Raw genomic sequence first — 16,307 nt, forward strand, 5'->3', positions numbered from 1 at the left:
TCTGGCAGGCTATTATAGACGCTTTGTAGAAGGATTTTCTTCTAACTCTGCTCCATTGACTAAGTTAACTCAGAAAAGGTTAAGTTTCAATGGTAAGATGCTTGTGAGCAAAGCTTTGAAGAGTTGAAGAAGAGACTAACTTCTGCTCCAATTCTAATGCTACCAAAAGGAATCGAAGGGTTCGTGGTCTATTGTGATGCTTCGAGAGTTGGTCTTGGATGTGTCTTAATGCAGCATGGTAAGGTTGTAGCTTATGCATCTCATCAACTCAAGGTTCACGAAAAGAACTATCCAACTCATGATTTGGAGTTGGCAGCCGTAGTTTTTGCACTTAAGATATGGCATCATTATTTGTATAGAGTGCATGTTGATAATTTCACAGATCACAAAAGCCTGCAGTATATCTTCAAGCAAAGGGAGCTGAATCTTAGGCAGAGAAGATGGCTCGAATTGCTTAAGGATTATGATGTGGATATTCTCTATTATCTAGGAAAAGCGAATGTTATAGCCGATGCTCTTAGTCGACGTTCCATGGGGAGTTTAGCCCACGTTAATGCAGATAAGAGAGTTATGACCAGGGAAGTCCACCGTTTGGCCAGTCTTGGAGTTCGACTCTTAGACTCCGATGATAGTGGTGTGGTTGTTCTGAATAGAGCTTTTTCCTCCTTAGTGGTTGAAGTTAAAGAGAACCAGTTTAGCGATCCCTACTTGTTGCAACTGAAAGAGGGGATTCATAAGCATAAGACGACGGCTTTTGAATAAGGGGGAGATGGTGGTGCCTTGAGGTACCGGGGTAGAATATGTGTTCCAGATATAGATAGGCTCAGAGAGCGAATCATGTCAGAAGCTCACAACTCCAGGTGTTCCATTCACCCAGGTTCCACTAAAATGTACCATGATCTTAAGGAGATTTATTGGTGGAATGATATGAAGAAGAATGTAGCAGATTTCGTAGCTAAGTGTCCGAATTGTCAGCAAGTGAAAGCCGAAAATCAGAGGCCCGGTGGCTTGGCTCAGAATATTGATATTCCTATCTGGAAATAGGAAATGATCAATATGGACTATGTATCAGGCCTACCTCATTCAGCTAGGAAGCATGACTCTATTTGGGTAATCGTTGACCGGCTTACTAAGCCGGCGCACTTTTTGCAAGTCAAGACCACAGATTCAGTAGAAGATTACGCTAAGTTGTATGTTAATGAAATTGTCAGATTGCATCGGACCCCAATGTCTATTATTTCAGATCTTGGTGCTCAGTTCACAGCGCACTTCTGGAAATCCTTTCAGAAAGCATTGCGTACCAAGGTGAACCTCAGCACAGCTTTTCATCCGCAGACAGATGGCCAGGCAAAGCGTACCATGCTGTCACGACCCAACCCCGTAGGCCGTGACTAGTGTCCGAGCTGAACACTCGTATACACACCTGTTAGCTATAATCAATCCGCAACTGAACATGATATGGAACTTATAAAGACAAAACGTCGTCTCAGAACTGTCACATATATATATATATATATCAAGGCAACCTGTCTCCTGAGGAGTCACAACCATCAAAGGATAACATAGTACACAAGCCGACAAGGCTGCCACTACATCTGAGTATCTCAAAATATATATACACGCAAGCCGACAAGGCTGCCATTACGAATGGGAACGTCCTAAAATATAAGTCGTACTAACACAGCTGAACAACATCTATATACAACCCACACATATGTCTACAGACCTCTAAGAGTATCAACAGTAACATATGACGGGACAGGGCCCCACCGTACCCCTGGATAGACATATACATATACATCAAAGATGCGTGTCGAAAGTCTAGGCTCGAACAATGGAGCACTCCAAGACAAACGAGTAGAAGTCCAAGGTGGAGGATCGCCAAATCGGATATACGTACTGCGGGCATGAAACGCGGCCCCACGAAGAAAGGGGGTCGATGCGAAATATGTCATCGAGTATATAAAGCATGAAATACATTAAGGAAAATCATAACGAAGTAGAGATTTCAGGAGACAAGTATGATAATCAAGAAATCACTGTACCTGTGCCTTATGAAATAAAATCATGCATAACTATATCATATGCCATATCCGGCCCATTACGGACTCGGTGAATCAGTCATATACATGTATATCATGCCTGGCCCATCATAGGACTCGGTGCCATCAGCATATCATCATATCGTCATATCATCATATCATCATATATACACCGTACCCGGCCCTCTAGTGAGGGACTCGGTGAACAATGCAGTGAAACTGTGCACGAGAACATACCCGGCCCGGGACTCGGTGAAAGATACAATAACAGTATGCACGAGCAGAGTAGTGAGCAACCATATGCAAATTAAATCATCATCTGAGACTCAATAGAATAAGTAGAATAAACTTGCACTTGAGTATCAAAGGCGGTAGCCATACTAAGTACCCCTTGAATGTTACTATGGACTATATCAAATAGAGCCTCAGGAATCATAGACATGTATCAAGATAATGTGAAATAGCTTATGGAAATCAGGAACATTAGTCATCGTAGAGTCTCTAAGAATAGGAACTTTTACATACCAACTACTGTCCAACGTATAGAAGACTCGAGGGGCAATAGCTCAATTGCCTTAAGAGTTCTAACATCAAGAAGTGAATAGGAATCATGAATCATATTCAGAACTTATGAATAGAATTACCCCAAAGTTCATATCATACGTCACTTATATCTAAGACATGCCAAAATAAAAAAGGGATAGCTTTACATACCTTTAACGCTTATCCGTAACACAACACGTATACGCTGCCCGAAGCGTCTCAACCTATATTAAGACGTCAAGAACTATGGTTAAGCTACGGGAAGGTTCAAAACGTATTCCAACGTTAGTAGTTCCTTTCTAGAAAATTAGACGACGTTTCCCTTATATGCAACCAACTACATAACAACCAAGCCAACATAAATAACCACACGTTCAAGTACTATATCGAGACCAATCAAGACAAGATTCGAGAACACTCCGAACAGCCCGCACGACATTCCAAACAGCCCACATTTACAACATTCGATAATAATCTACATACGACTACGACATATTCAAGTCATTCTTAACGATCCATAGTCATAACATTTTCATCGAAATGATAAAAGCCCAACCAACATAACAACACAATGTATAATCGTAACTATACTTAATCTTTCAACTCAACAAGAATAGCAACATACTCAAAACAGCCCCTAACTAACAACATAAAGATGCCCGATAATCTCACGAACATCAACGAACACACCAGGCAAACCACATATGCTTCTTGTACGTTATTTCATACACTCCTTTCATCTAAATTAGTGAATTATACCAGCCAACACACGACAACAACATCATTCATTCATATGCAAGAAAACTACATTAATATCACAATAAGTTCTACAACAGCCCACAAAACAAATACAACTTCAACTTTAACCATTTAATTCCTTCATTCTCATCACATAATCCATAACAACAACAACCAAAATGCTACTTAAAATTAATTCACCAATTCCAACTAAAACAGCCCCCTTCACGGCTTCAACAACACTTCAACATCAACATACATAATTTCATATATCCAATTCACATCTACCAATTTACAACACGTCCCAACCACCTCTAAAATATGTAGAAAAAGATTAAATCTTACCTTAACAACTTGGCTCCTTAATTTGCTGAAATTAGTAGACTTAATTATAAACGTCCTTGCTGCCTCCAATGATCGATTCCACGTTGTTAACCACCTTCAATTGGTTGAAATACCTTAGAAAATAAATTTTTGGATCACAAAATCATAGCCCTCTTCAAGAGCAGCCATGGCCGAACCCCTTTCTCTCTCTATAGCTCACAAAGGTTGAAGATGAAATGAATAATGACTATGTAATTAGTCATCTATTATGCTTATATATCTTTGCCTCATAGAGTGACACATGTCCCACTTATAGCATGGGCCAATCAGATTTGGCCATGCTATAGTGGGGCCCACTTAATCCCACTAATGACTTAAATAGTATTAATTTAATCACTAATCCCCACTTAATAATCTAATCATGGTTAATTAATCCCTAATCTCCATTAATATTTCTATACCAATTAAAATTTATAAGCAATTCGTGCATTAATAAAAATCGGGGATTAAAAGTCTCCATCTCATATCCCAAAATAGTCTTGTCCTTAAACTTATCGCGATTAGCTTAAAAATATTCCAATGTACAAAAATACGGGATATAACACATGCAGACTCTGAAGGACATGTTGAGAGCATGTGTCTTACATTTCAAAGGTAATTTGGACGATCACTTACCTCTCATTGAGTTTTCTTATAATAACAGTTATCATGCTAGCATTGGGATGGCACCGTTTGAAGCTCTGTATGGGAGAAGGTGTAGATCACCAATTGGTTGGTTCAAAGTTGGTAAGGCAGAGTTGTTAGGGCCGGATTTGGTCTATCAGGCTATGGAGAAATTCAAGTTAATTCTGGAGCATTTGAAAACGGCTCAGATTCAGCAGAAGTCTTATACATATGTGAGACGAAGGGACTTAGAATTTCAAGTTAATGATTGGGTGTTCCTTAAAGTCTCACCCATGAAGGGTGTTATGAGATTTGGCAAGAAAGGCAAACTCAGTCCCAGATATATTGGACCTTACAAAATTTTGCGAAAGGCCGGTATAGTAGCTTACGAACTTGAGTTGCCACAAGAGTTGGCTACTGTACATCCAGTGTTTTACGTGTCCATGTTGAGGAAGTACGTAGAAGACCCGTCGTTGGTTGTTCCTGCTGATACTATAAAAGTTAAGGATGGTTTGACTTAGGAGGAGATCCCCATAGCCACTCTTGATCGTCAGGTTCGCAAGTTGAGAACTAAGGAAGTAGCCTCAGTGAAAGTCCTGTGGAGGAGTCAGAAATTTGAAAAGGCTAGATGGGAAGCAGAAGAGGATATGAAATCCAGATACCCTCATTTGTTCGAAGAGCAAGCAGAGAACGCTCAAGGTAAATTTCCACAGTCCATGTCATGTCATGTCTTATGTTTCAAGCTCATGTCATGTATCCAGTGCTCATTTCTCATGCCTCATGTCTCATGCTTTAGTATTCATATTTCCATGTAATCACGTCATTTCATGTCCCATATTTTGAGTTATGTTTCCTTCATGTTCGGGTATTCAAGCCATGTCCAGTCCTAATCTTAACCACAACCCATCATTCGAGGACGAATGATCTCAAGGGGGAGATATTATAACACCTAGTAAAATCCGTACTAAACCATATTCATGACTTAGGAGATTAGAAACCCAAGAAGGAGAGTGTTGGAATCATAAATATGTTTCAGTTCAGAAAAACACAGCGATACGCTACAAGGGACGGACCGTAACATATGTTACGGACCGTCGTTCATACCGTAACAAGTGTGGTTTGAAAAATCACTATCTCGTAACTTGGACCAAAAGACGGTTCATCGCTACGGATCGTAACACGTGTTACGGCCCGTAACGGGTGTCCGTAACCTAACCTCAAAACTTAGAAGCTCACTAGAATTTTGACACACGTTACGGTAACCTGTGTTATGGACCGTAACATGGTCCGTAACAGTGTCGCGACTGAGACAATTAAAAGACGGAAATTTAGTTTTTTATTTCATAAGTTTCATTCCTCTCAAGCCCTAATACGAAAGTTCTCTCCTCTCAACTTCTCCAAGCATTAAGGTAAACTCCTTAAGACCGTCTTAAGTGAATTTCATCAAGTTTCTATGAATCCTAAGTAGGAATTTCATGTTCTTAACATAGGGCTTTCAAGAAAACCCACCTAAAAGAATCCAAGGCCAAGGATTAAGACTCCCATCCAAAGTTTAGATTTTCATTACGAGTTTGGAGCGTTACTAGGTATGTAAGAGTTTCTATCTACGTGTGGGAACATCATTGTTCTTCCCCATGCCCTTCTTCTATAAATTATAAAGTTATACGAAAATTAGGGTTATGACCATGATCATGATAACCCTAGGCCCATGTCCCATGATTATATTATGTATGAAATTGTTAGTAAATCTTCATTGAAGTTCCTGATAATTCCTTATGATTATTGAGAATCTTTCCGTAATCTATGAAAAACCCATGCTTTGCATCCTATAGGTTCCTACATGCAAGTTATAACTATTATGATATTTTCAAGAAATATACTAAATGTCTTACAAGTTTTCATGCAAGAATATTATGACACGGTATCCATGTACATGCAAGTTATGATTTATGAAAACTATGGGCAGCAATGCTACTTATTTTCCATGATTCATGTTTTTGGGAGGGGATAAGGCACCATTACCCCCCTGAACTATACCCGAATTTGCTACGACACACCTTACCTTTCCCTGGGCCCTATTACCCCCCCTAAACTTATTTAAAACGGAATAATTACCCCCCTAAATGCTGATGTGGCAAAGAGAGTGTGTTTCACTCTCTTTGAGAGAGTGAGAAACATAAAAAAGGGGAAAACTTAATTTTTTTTCTTAAAAATCTGCATTTTCTTAAAAATTTGAAAATAAATCTAGTCTTCCACATTTAGTTTTAAAAAACGGGTTTTCCACATGTTAAGAAAATAATTAATTTTTTCAAAATTTTATAAAAATTCAGTTTTTTTCACATTTTGGCAAGAAAAACACTTTTCCGGATTTTATTTGAAAAATAAAAGTGTCCTAAGAAAATGAAATCATGAAAATCAAGATTTTTAAGACATTTTAAAAAAATAATCAAGTTTTCCATATTTTTAACAAATCCATTTTTCCATATTTAAAAAAAAATCATTTTTCAATTTTTTTTTTCTTTTTCAAAAATGGGTTTTAAAAAAAAAACAAATTTTCAATTTTTTTTTTTAAAAGGGTTTTAAAAATCCTTTTTTTAAAAGAAAATTCAGTTTTTTAATCCATGTTTTTAGTTTTTTTTTTTTTTTAAATGGGTTTAAAAAAAATCAAATTTTCAAATTAAAAAAAAAGACGGGTTTTAAAACTCATTTTTTTTAATGAAAATTCAGTTTTTTATTTTTATTTTAAAAAAAATTGACACATAAGCTGAAAAAATTGAAAAAAAAGAAGAAAACAAATAAATACACATGTGGCAAGGAGAGTGTATGTCACTCTCCCATACGAGAGTGGGCATCAGCGTTTAGGGGGGTAATTATTCCGTTTTAAATAAGTTTAGGGGGGTAATAGGACCCTGGGAAAGGTAAGGTGTGTCGTAGCAAATTCGGGTATAGTTCAGGGGGGTAACGGTGCCTTATCCCTTTTTAGGAGTTGCACTAATTATTGAGAGGGCTCAAATAGCCTGAAACTACGTAGCCACCGTAGGATAAGGATCGCCTCGCCCAGTTAGGACGATTCCTAAATTTTCCACTAAATGGATCCATCAGGCACGTTACACCTTATACCCTGGCAAGGTATGGGGGCTCTGCTGGTCCGATGATGTACCGGACTCCACGTACCCACGTGGTGATATCATGTTGTCGGTTTATGAAATGCTATCCCTACTTACCATGTTTTACTCATGTTACATATATGTATATATATATATATATATATATGTGTGTGTGTGTGTATATTACCATGTATATATATATATATATATATATATATATATATATATATATATATATACATATATATATATATATATATGCTCATGACTAGGTTTCAGTTCACTTCTTATCATGTTATTTCATGTCCCACTTTATTTCTTTCAGTTGCTTTATAGATTAGTACATTCAATGTCTCGATGTCCCCTTTATTGCACTGGGAGTCGCATTTCACGACGCAGTGCGATTTACGTAACGACGTATCTGCTCGAGGGACAAAGATTCGTATCGGCTATTAGTGAGCCCCATCTCACTCGGGGTTTAGTCAACTCTTTATTTTATGATTAGCTATGCATTTAAAGGTATCTTTGGGGGCCTTGTCGTAGCACATATGTTTTCCAGTCAGACTCATGATAGAGGTTTCATAGACTAGGCCAGTCAGTTATGTTATGTCAGATATTTAGAGTTGTGTAGCCATCTTTGGCTTGATTCATGGTATTTCCGCATTCATGTTTTAAATAAGTATTTGATAAGTTATTATGACTTCATGTGTTTTCTTAAAGCCCCTCATGTTTCATGTTACATTCCGCTCGTGTATGCCTCATAATGATTCAGCAAGCCATGTGGTTCGCTCGGTCACATGTAGTTAGGCACCGAGTGCCGTGTTACACCCAGGCCATGATTCGGGGCGTGACATATACATAAGAGGAATAAGATATAAAAGGAATCAAAATATCCTATACTAAATGTAAATCCTACCAAATAATCTACATAATATTATTTAGTTAATGCTATACAATATTTTCCAATAAATATAAATGTCTCTAACTATATTTTCATATATCTAGAGTATCTCTATTTATGTTTCCAATATTCACAATATCATGCTAACATCCACCCTCAAGTTGATGCTCGTGGATCAAGAAGCATCAATTTGCCTACTAGAAACTGATGTCGTCGTCGTGCCATGGATTTTGTAAATGCATCAGCTATTGGAAGATCACTAGACACGTGTGGAAGAGTAATGACACCATTATCTTTGGACCGTTTAGCTCAACAGGAAGACGAATCCTAAGCTACTGAGAAGGATGCACAGAAGAAATATGAAATTCAATCTTCTGAGAACGATGTTGTGAAGGAGAACCTAGATGAAAGGAAAGATGAAGGCCAAAAAGCTGATGGCAAAGTAGATGATGCTTCTTTTGAAGAAGCGCGGGCTGATATAGATGTCGAAATGACTGATAACGTTGAACAGAGATCGGTGTTGATAACATAACTGATGGTCCTGATGCTACTAAAATGATTGAGGAACAAAAGGATGCACAGGTTCAAGAAAAATGAGTAACATACCTACTGGAGCAGAGAAACTAGATTCTAGCACTGTTGAGGAAACAAAGCATCAAGCAGAAAGCTAATGCTGGCACGAAGGGTACTGCATATCAAGATAATTTGATGAAAAGGGATGTAAAGGGAGAAGTAACTGTGGATGGTAGCAAAGTTGATGAGGCGAAGCCTTTAGCAGTGGTCGAGTAAACTTCGTACTTCTCTACTCTGTCTCTATGTCTAACCTTTTGTTGTTCTTGCGTATTTTGGATAACTGTAGTGATATATACTCTAATTGTTCACGAGACATCTGTATGCATAATCATAAAATTAGGACCTAAATATTGCAGATTTGTTACTCTTAATGTATTTATTACCTGCCACGATCTTTGAAGCATTACTACCGTGTGTCATAGATTAGACCTTTAGTAGTGACAATAGTTATGTTGAGGGAATTTGTAGTCGTGAAGGTCTGCATTGAATGGAACTCAGTTCTGTATTTTATGAAAAGGCCATATTCAGCTAAGAAAACAATAATATAATCGTGAATTATTCTTATATTAATACTTCATCGAGTTTGGCCGAGATTAAATACCTTTTAATTTGTTTGAGTGTTTGGTTGGTAAATTAAAAACTAAGTCATAAGCCACAATTTAGTGAACCATAGCTTATAACTTTTTAGCTTAAAAGTTGCTCCTTCAAGTCTAGTTTATGGACACTATTTTTTTATTAGTCTATTCTAGAATAAATATGATATATTTATAATTTAAAAGGTATATGAAAAATTTGTGATCAAAGAAAAATTTGTTTGACTCTCAAAATCCGGACGATATCACATAACTTGAGATTAGGGTGGGGGTGGGGTGGGGAATACGAGTTTAAGATTATGACATATGAGCTGCCTTCATGCCACATTTGGCACATACCCTCTAAGGGATCGTTTAAGATAAGATGTCTTTAATATCCCAAAGACTAATTTTTTTTGTATCATGTTTGGTTACTGGTATAAATTTATCCTTACCTTGTACCAAATAAAGTATAAAATGCATCTCGTGGTATAAGCTGGGATATCCCTTTTTATCCCACTTATCCTGGGATTATTTTATCCCATCTCCTAGATGGGATAAAATAATCCCAAGATATGGGATAAATTAGTCCCGGGATAATTTTGGCTACCTACCAAACGACCACTAAGTCTTTTATAAGCTGCAGCTATAAAAAATTTGCCTTTATGCAGTAATGTGTTTTGATCTCCCAATGTCACCCAAAATCTGCCTCATGTGAATATTTTATGATTTTATTATCTTTAAGAGTGAATTTCCAGTTAAAATTTATTTTTTCAATATATTTTGGTTAAAAGAAAATCGGAAAGTTTATACAATCAAATAAAAGAGAATAAAAAATTCTAAAACATCTTATATTTTAGGTTATTAATTTCAGTAACCAGAGTAATTATCTTTAATTATTTTAGGTGATTTCAAACTCAAATAATTATATATTAAAAAAAAAAAATCAACAGAAATATCATATCTGAATCGGATCTTAACTACCAATGACCCGATTCACATTTCAGGTCCAAAAGTAGTTATATCATCTCTGTCTCATCCACACACTTCTTATCAGCCACAACAATGGCTCTCACAGGAAACCGAATTCTCTGCAACAGCCAATTCAATCTTAACCGTCCATTCTTACTTCCATCACCTTCTTCAACTAGTTCTTGGTCTCCTCAGGGTCGAAGAAGCAAATTCACAGTGTTGGCTGCAAAGAAGTTTACTTCAGGGAAGAACAAGAGAAGTAGTTCAATTTCAACTAAAGAAGCAGTAAAAGAAGATGAAGAAGAGTTTCAAAAGATTAATATTAGTATTGGTAGTGAAGATGGTGGTGGTGCAAGTGTGATGATTGATGATGGTTTTGTGATGCCACAACTTCCTGGTTTGGAAACTGACTTTTGGGAAGGTCCTCAATGGGATGGTTTTGGATTCTTTGTTCAGTATATGTGGGCTTTTGGCGTTCTTTTTTCGGTGCACCCTCAACCCTTTTGCTAATTATTACTTAAAGTTATGTCACTAAAAAACTGGAATTAGCTATGAACTTGGTTGCTAATCCGGATAATTTGCTCGTACTTAACAATTTTTTTTAATAATCTGTTGCTGATCTGTGGCTTAATAGGAGTAACGATGGTTTTTGCTGTTTAGCCACGGAATTTATAGGTCGCTAATCCCTCCCATATCATTCATTTTTCTTGAATACATGTGATTTAGGTGGAGTCAGGTTTTGAAGTTTATGAGTTGTCGATTTAGTTATTAAGTTCGCAATTAAACATTTACACATCTTTAATGGATTTCCTAATACTAATAGTGTATAAGCAAATGCTATTAGGTTGGTTTATACATCTTTTATGGATTTCCTAACACAAATAGAGTGTCTAAGCAAAAGCTATTGGGATCGTTCGAACCCGTACCTAATACTTTAGCTCGGCCCTATGTGTGAAATAGGTGTTTGGTGTGTGTTCTTCATAACATACTTAAAAATTAGAGAAAATATTATAGCTGAGTTCATGTTAATAGGTTAAAACAGAGCAAATATTACTGTAAAGAACGACTTTTCCTGTTCAGAATTTTGTTGTCCTACATATCAATTTTCAGATGTTCCAAAGATATTGATTCACATACACTACCAACGGGGCATAAGATACCAGTCTTGTTTTAACAGTTAACTTTTATGAAAAGGTTAGGATTAGAAACTAAATGGTCTTCTTTCTATTGTCATATATGCATTAAAATTAATACTTTTATGATGAATAATATATGTGATGAGTCATTAAAGGGAATTGAAATATGAAAAATGACATTGACCAGGTGAAAACCACCATTTGTTGATTTTTGATTGCCTAGTTAGCTTCTCCAACTTTATTGGGTTATTTTAAAGATTAGTGCGGTATCAACAGCCACTTGCTGTTTTCCATGAAAGTTATAAAATAAATCTGTTGTTTATTTTTGGGGCTGTTCTAGACTAATTTGGATTACCAGCAACAGTTGTTTTCCCAGTCAAGAAAAGACCACCAAAATGATGAGCCATTTCAATTAATATTTAGAAATTAGGATGGATTTTGATAGTAATCTCATCTAGAGATTGCCTATGCCTGTTTTCCATAATGGTTGTGTTTGGGTATCATAACCAGGGAAATGGGAAAATGGAATTACTCGAGATAGCTTTAGCAGTATGTTAGGTATTAAGAAGCAATGCAATTTACGATTCTGCTAGACTTTTGGAAACATTCAGCAATCACTCCACGTTTACGCTTCAGTGTCTTGGGTCAGACCTCCTACTAATAACTATATGTGACAGAAATTGCTACCTTGCCACCTTGGGGACCATGAAAAAGTTCTGTCCTTGAATGCCATTGATGTGCCCAACGAGGAGAGGAGAATATTGGGATTGAAGATGGACTGGGGCAGATGTTCATTAAGTGCTCTTAATCTCTTCTTCTTTAGGTGTGTAGTAAGGAAAAGAAATGATCATATAGGAATCCTAAGAGAGAAAATGAGCTAATGATCAAATTGCCAGGACAAAAGGGTTGGTGAGAGTGCAAAGTGGTCCTGTTTCTTCCATAGATAGGAGTAAATTTGGGGGGGATTCTTTCCACAAAGGTTCTGCAAAACTCCCTTCCTGCCAATTAATCTGAAGAACCATAAAATCTCTTTTTCGAGAGTTGTGACCTTCACTTATCAGAGCTTATGTTGTATTTACACCGGCTAAAAACCATCAATTAACATCACTCAAGCTATTACTAGATGAACATATTATATCTTGCAGCAAGAGGATCTGTTCCTGGTGTTGCACCTGCCATTTTTGCTCTATTTTTGTTGTTGGAGTGTCTCACCTGGGTTCATAACCATATTATGGTGTTACAATGTGTACCTTTTAATGGTCTTTTAGAAGTGTCCAGAATCAGTAAAACGATCTTATATCCTTCTTAACTTTAAATTGCAAATGCCTCACACGTCGCCCTGGAAAAGAAGTGAAGATCGTAGCTGATTTCCTAGTTATTTTCATCTTTCTGGCTAGCAAGTTCGTATTTCTTTAGATGAAGGAGCAAGCAGTGGAGTGCCATTGCGTATCTAAAGAACTTATACTATTTGCTTTCTACTTGTGCATCCTTTCATTTTCTATAATGTGGTCTTTTAAATATCATTGAGGGGGTTCTTACCAGTTTGATTTTGGCATCGTTTATTGGCAGCTAATTGCATGTGGTATTGCTGTGGCCACATATAACGACGGAGCTACAGATTTCAAGGCTACTCCTGTGTATAAGGAAGCAATTCAATCACGAGAACTTCTTGAAGAACCAGAGGCTTCTGACTCGGATGTGTTCGAGTCAAATCCAACTGAGGAGGCACCTAGTTTGGAATAGATAAGTTTGCTAGTTTCACTTCTAAATGAAGAATACTCTATCTTCATATTGTGATAATTACGATAAAACAGAAGTTTCAGCTAAGCTCAGATTCGAAGTTACTCTTACAAGCTGGAAAGTCGCTTTCTATACTTTCTACCCATGTGGCATTGTAGCGCAAAATATAAATGGAACTTAGTTCTTTATTTCAAATACAAGTCAAAAGAATGTTCACAGAGTGGTTCATATGCAATTTTTATTTCACCTTATACAATATTGTGTTATTTTTAAGACCTCTGTCGTATGGTTGAGTTGGATCCTGTATATTACTGCAAAATTTACAGAATTTGATGAGGAAAGAACCTGAAGCACCTTATTGCGAGGAGGGAAAATGTATTTGTCATACTGAAAAGACATAAATTATCGGATATTTCAAAGAAAATTTATCACCTTGGTGATTTCAGAAGTGAATTTTATTACACTTGTTGCTTGTGAGCTAACAATGGTTGATGATTTGGAGTGGTTGCTTCCCGGGACTCATTCTTTGTCTATAAGATATTAATGGAGAGGAGGAGTAGATTTCACTTGCATGATATTGTGCCTAACACTATGGTTAATTCTTTGGCAAGCTTTTTCTTTCTGGTACTTTTTGAGATTATAATGTGTGTGAAATCAGAAGATTACTAGCTTTGTAGCATTTTAGTGCTATTGGTACAGTAAAACACATGCATCCCGTAGCCTGTTTACCAGACAAAATAGGTTAGATCTATGCATTTAGCTTTTTATTGCTGGGATAAATCATTGAGGATATCTACTTTTTGGATTGTTTAATAAGTATGTTACTTTTTTTGTGTGACCAGCAGCTAGCATTTAGCTTTGAAAATACTTTATTTGCAACGCTGGCACAAACCTTATTCTCCCCTCCCTAACCCTCTCCAATAAATAGTGAGATAAAGAATGGAGAATCAAACGTCATGCATGGAGATGTCAGCAGAATTTACTTTTTAAAAGAGAAAGCTTCACGCAGGGACTGGAAAGAGAGAACTTGGGAGGGAAGGTTTTGTCGGACTTTCTCAAGTTTTTCCTTTCCTTAGGTTTTCAAAAGAAAGCTACCAATTAATTTATTGTGAAGTAGAAAAGCTTATGAACACGTTTATTTTAACTTAGGTTTTCTTGGTTAGTATAAGCTTACAGTATCTTTTGTGTTGAGCAAACATTGTTTGTCCATTTGCATACGGTACAATGAATATACAACGCATAGTAGTTGGACATAAATGCACAACAAGAGTATAAGAATTTCTTGTTACCTTGTTAGAGAAAGGAAAATACTCATACTTGGTGTTTACACTAATTTGATGAAAACGTAACTTTTGTTTCACCTATATTGTTAACTAGTCCCTGGTGTCGGTTAATGCTAAAAAGTGGGTCGCTAATTGATAGATGATGAACAAAAGAACATCACTTTTACGGGAGTTAATTTCTTTCACAGTACACTACATCACTTTTACGGGAGTTAATTTCTTTCACAGTACACTCATCTTTCATTTTATTTCACTACAATTATTAAATTATTTTTGTAATTAAATAACTACTAAACTTTACTTAAGTATCATGAAAGCTACAAAACTTTTGTGCAACAAAAAAGTCACTCAACTTTACCTAAGAAAGTCACTAGGAGGAAACAAATGAGACATTTCATATGATACTTTGACAAAGTTTAACATTTCTTAGTACAAAAATAAAAATAAAATATTCAGTGACTTTTGTGATACTTAGTAAAGTTCAGTGATTTTTTGTTACACAAATAATCAAGCAACTTCATGTAACACTTAAGCAAATTGAGTAACTTCTTTATTGCAAGAAATAATTTATTAACTTTAGTACAATGAAATAAAAATGGAGTAACCCTCCATGAAATTAATGTTTTTACTGCTGTAATGACGATTATAAATTTTAAAACTTATTCTTTAAGATAAATATAACTTATCAAGGAATGCAAGTGGGAATATATATTACTTCGTTTTTTGCTTCCGTTTCTTGCATATCTCTATCTTGGGCTTCTCCAGAATATTTAAGTAAATAAATGTCGTTTTCGAATCAACAATAAAGAAAGGGAAAGTCACACAAATACAACTTATTCAAATGGTAATTAAAAAGATTACAACCACTTTCAAAAAATTACATAAATATAACTTATTCAAAAAATTTAACTTCTTAGTTACAAAAATACAACTTTTTACATTCCTAAAATATCAATAATACTTAATTTTAGTAGTTACTATCATTAATGCATATCCACTTTTTGCAAAAAAGTGAAGGTACTCGAATAAACGTTGTTCTTTTCTAATCTTCATTAAATGATCATTGAAGTTTGATATCCACTTAATTGAACAATTGCGTTCAATTTACCATAATTGGGTGTTCTTTGTTGAAAAACTAGTAAAAGGACGAGAGGTTGAAAAATCATAACACTAACATAGAATTTCAAGGATGACGCAACTCATACAGCAAATTTTAGTTTTTTCTCATATAAGATAAGACAAGATAAGAAACCAATAATGTTAGCATAATTTGATGTTTAATAATAATGCATATATTTAATTGGCAATGACTTGAAATATATTGCATGATTTGGTTCTCGTGTTTGTCCACACAGGTGTTTGTATCAAATCATATAAATTTATATAGTTAAGTAATTTAACGAGGTAAAAATATGTACTACTTAACTATGATAAAATATTACTCCCTCAGTTTCCCATTTTATTCTTTTTATTTTGTTGCAAAATAAGTGGTGCTTTATGATTTCAAGAAGAAATTAATCTTGTTCTTCCAAAATTACCCTTATTTACATAATCAAGAATCATTAAGTAACTTTCTTTTTTCTAAGATGGTAAAACCACTCCTAATTTTTTTAGGAGTGAGCAATTTCTTAAGAAGTGTGCATAAGCTAAAAACATCGCTTATTATGACACAAAGGGAGGAGTAATATTTTTGGACAAACGCATTTATACATT

The sequence above is a fragment of the Lycium ferocissimum genome, chromosome 4 (assembly GCF_029784015.1).
Source record: "Lycium ferocissimum isolate CSIRO_LF1 chromosome 4, AGI_CSIRO_Lferr_CH_V1, whole genome shotgun sequence".
NCBI lineage: Eukaryota > Viridiplantae > Streptophyta > Magnoliopsida > Solanales > Solanaceae > Lycium > Lycium ferocissimum.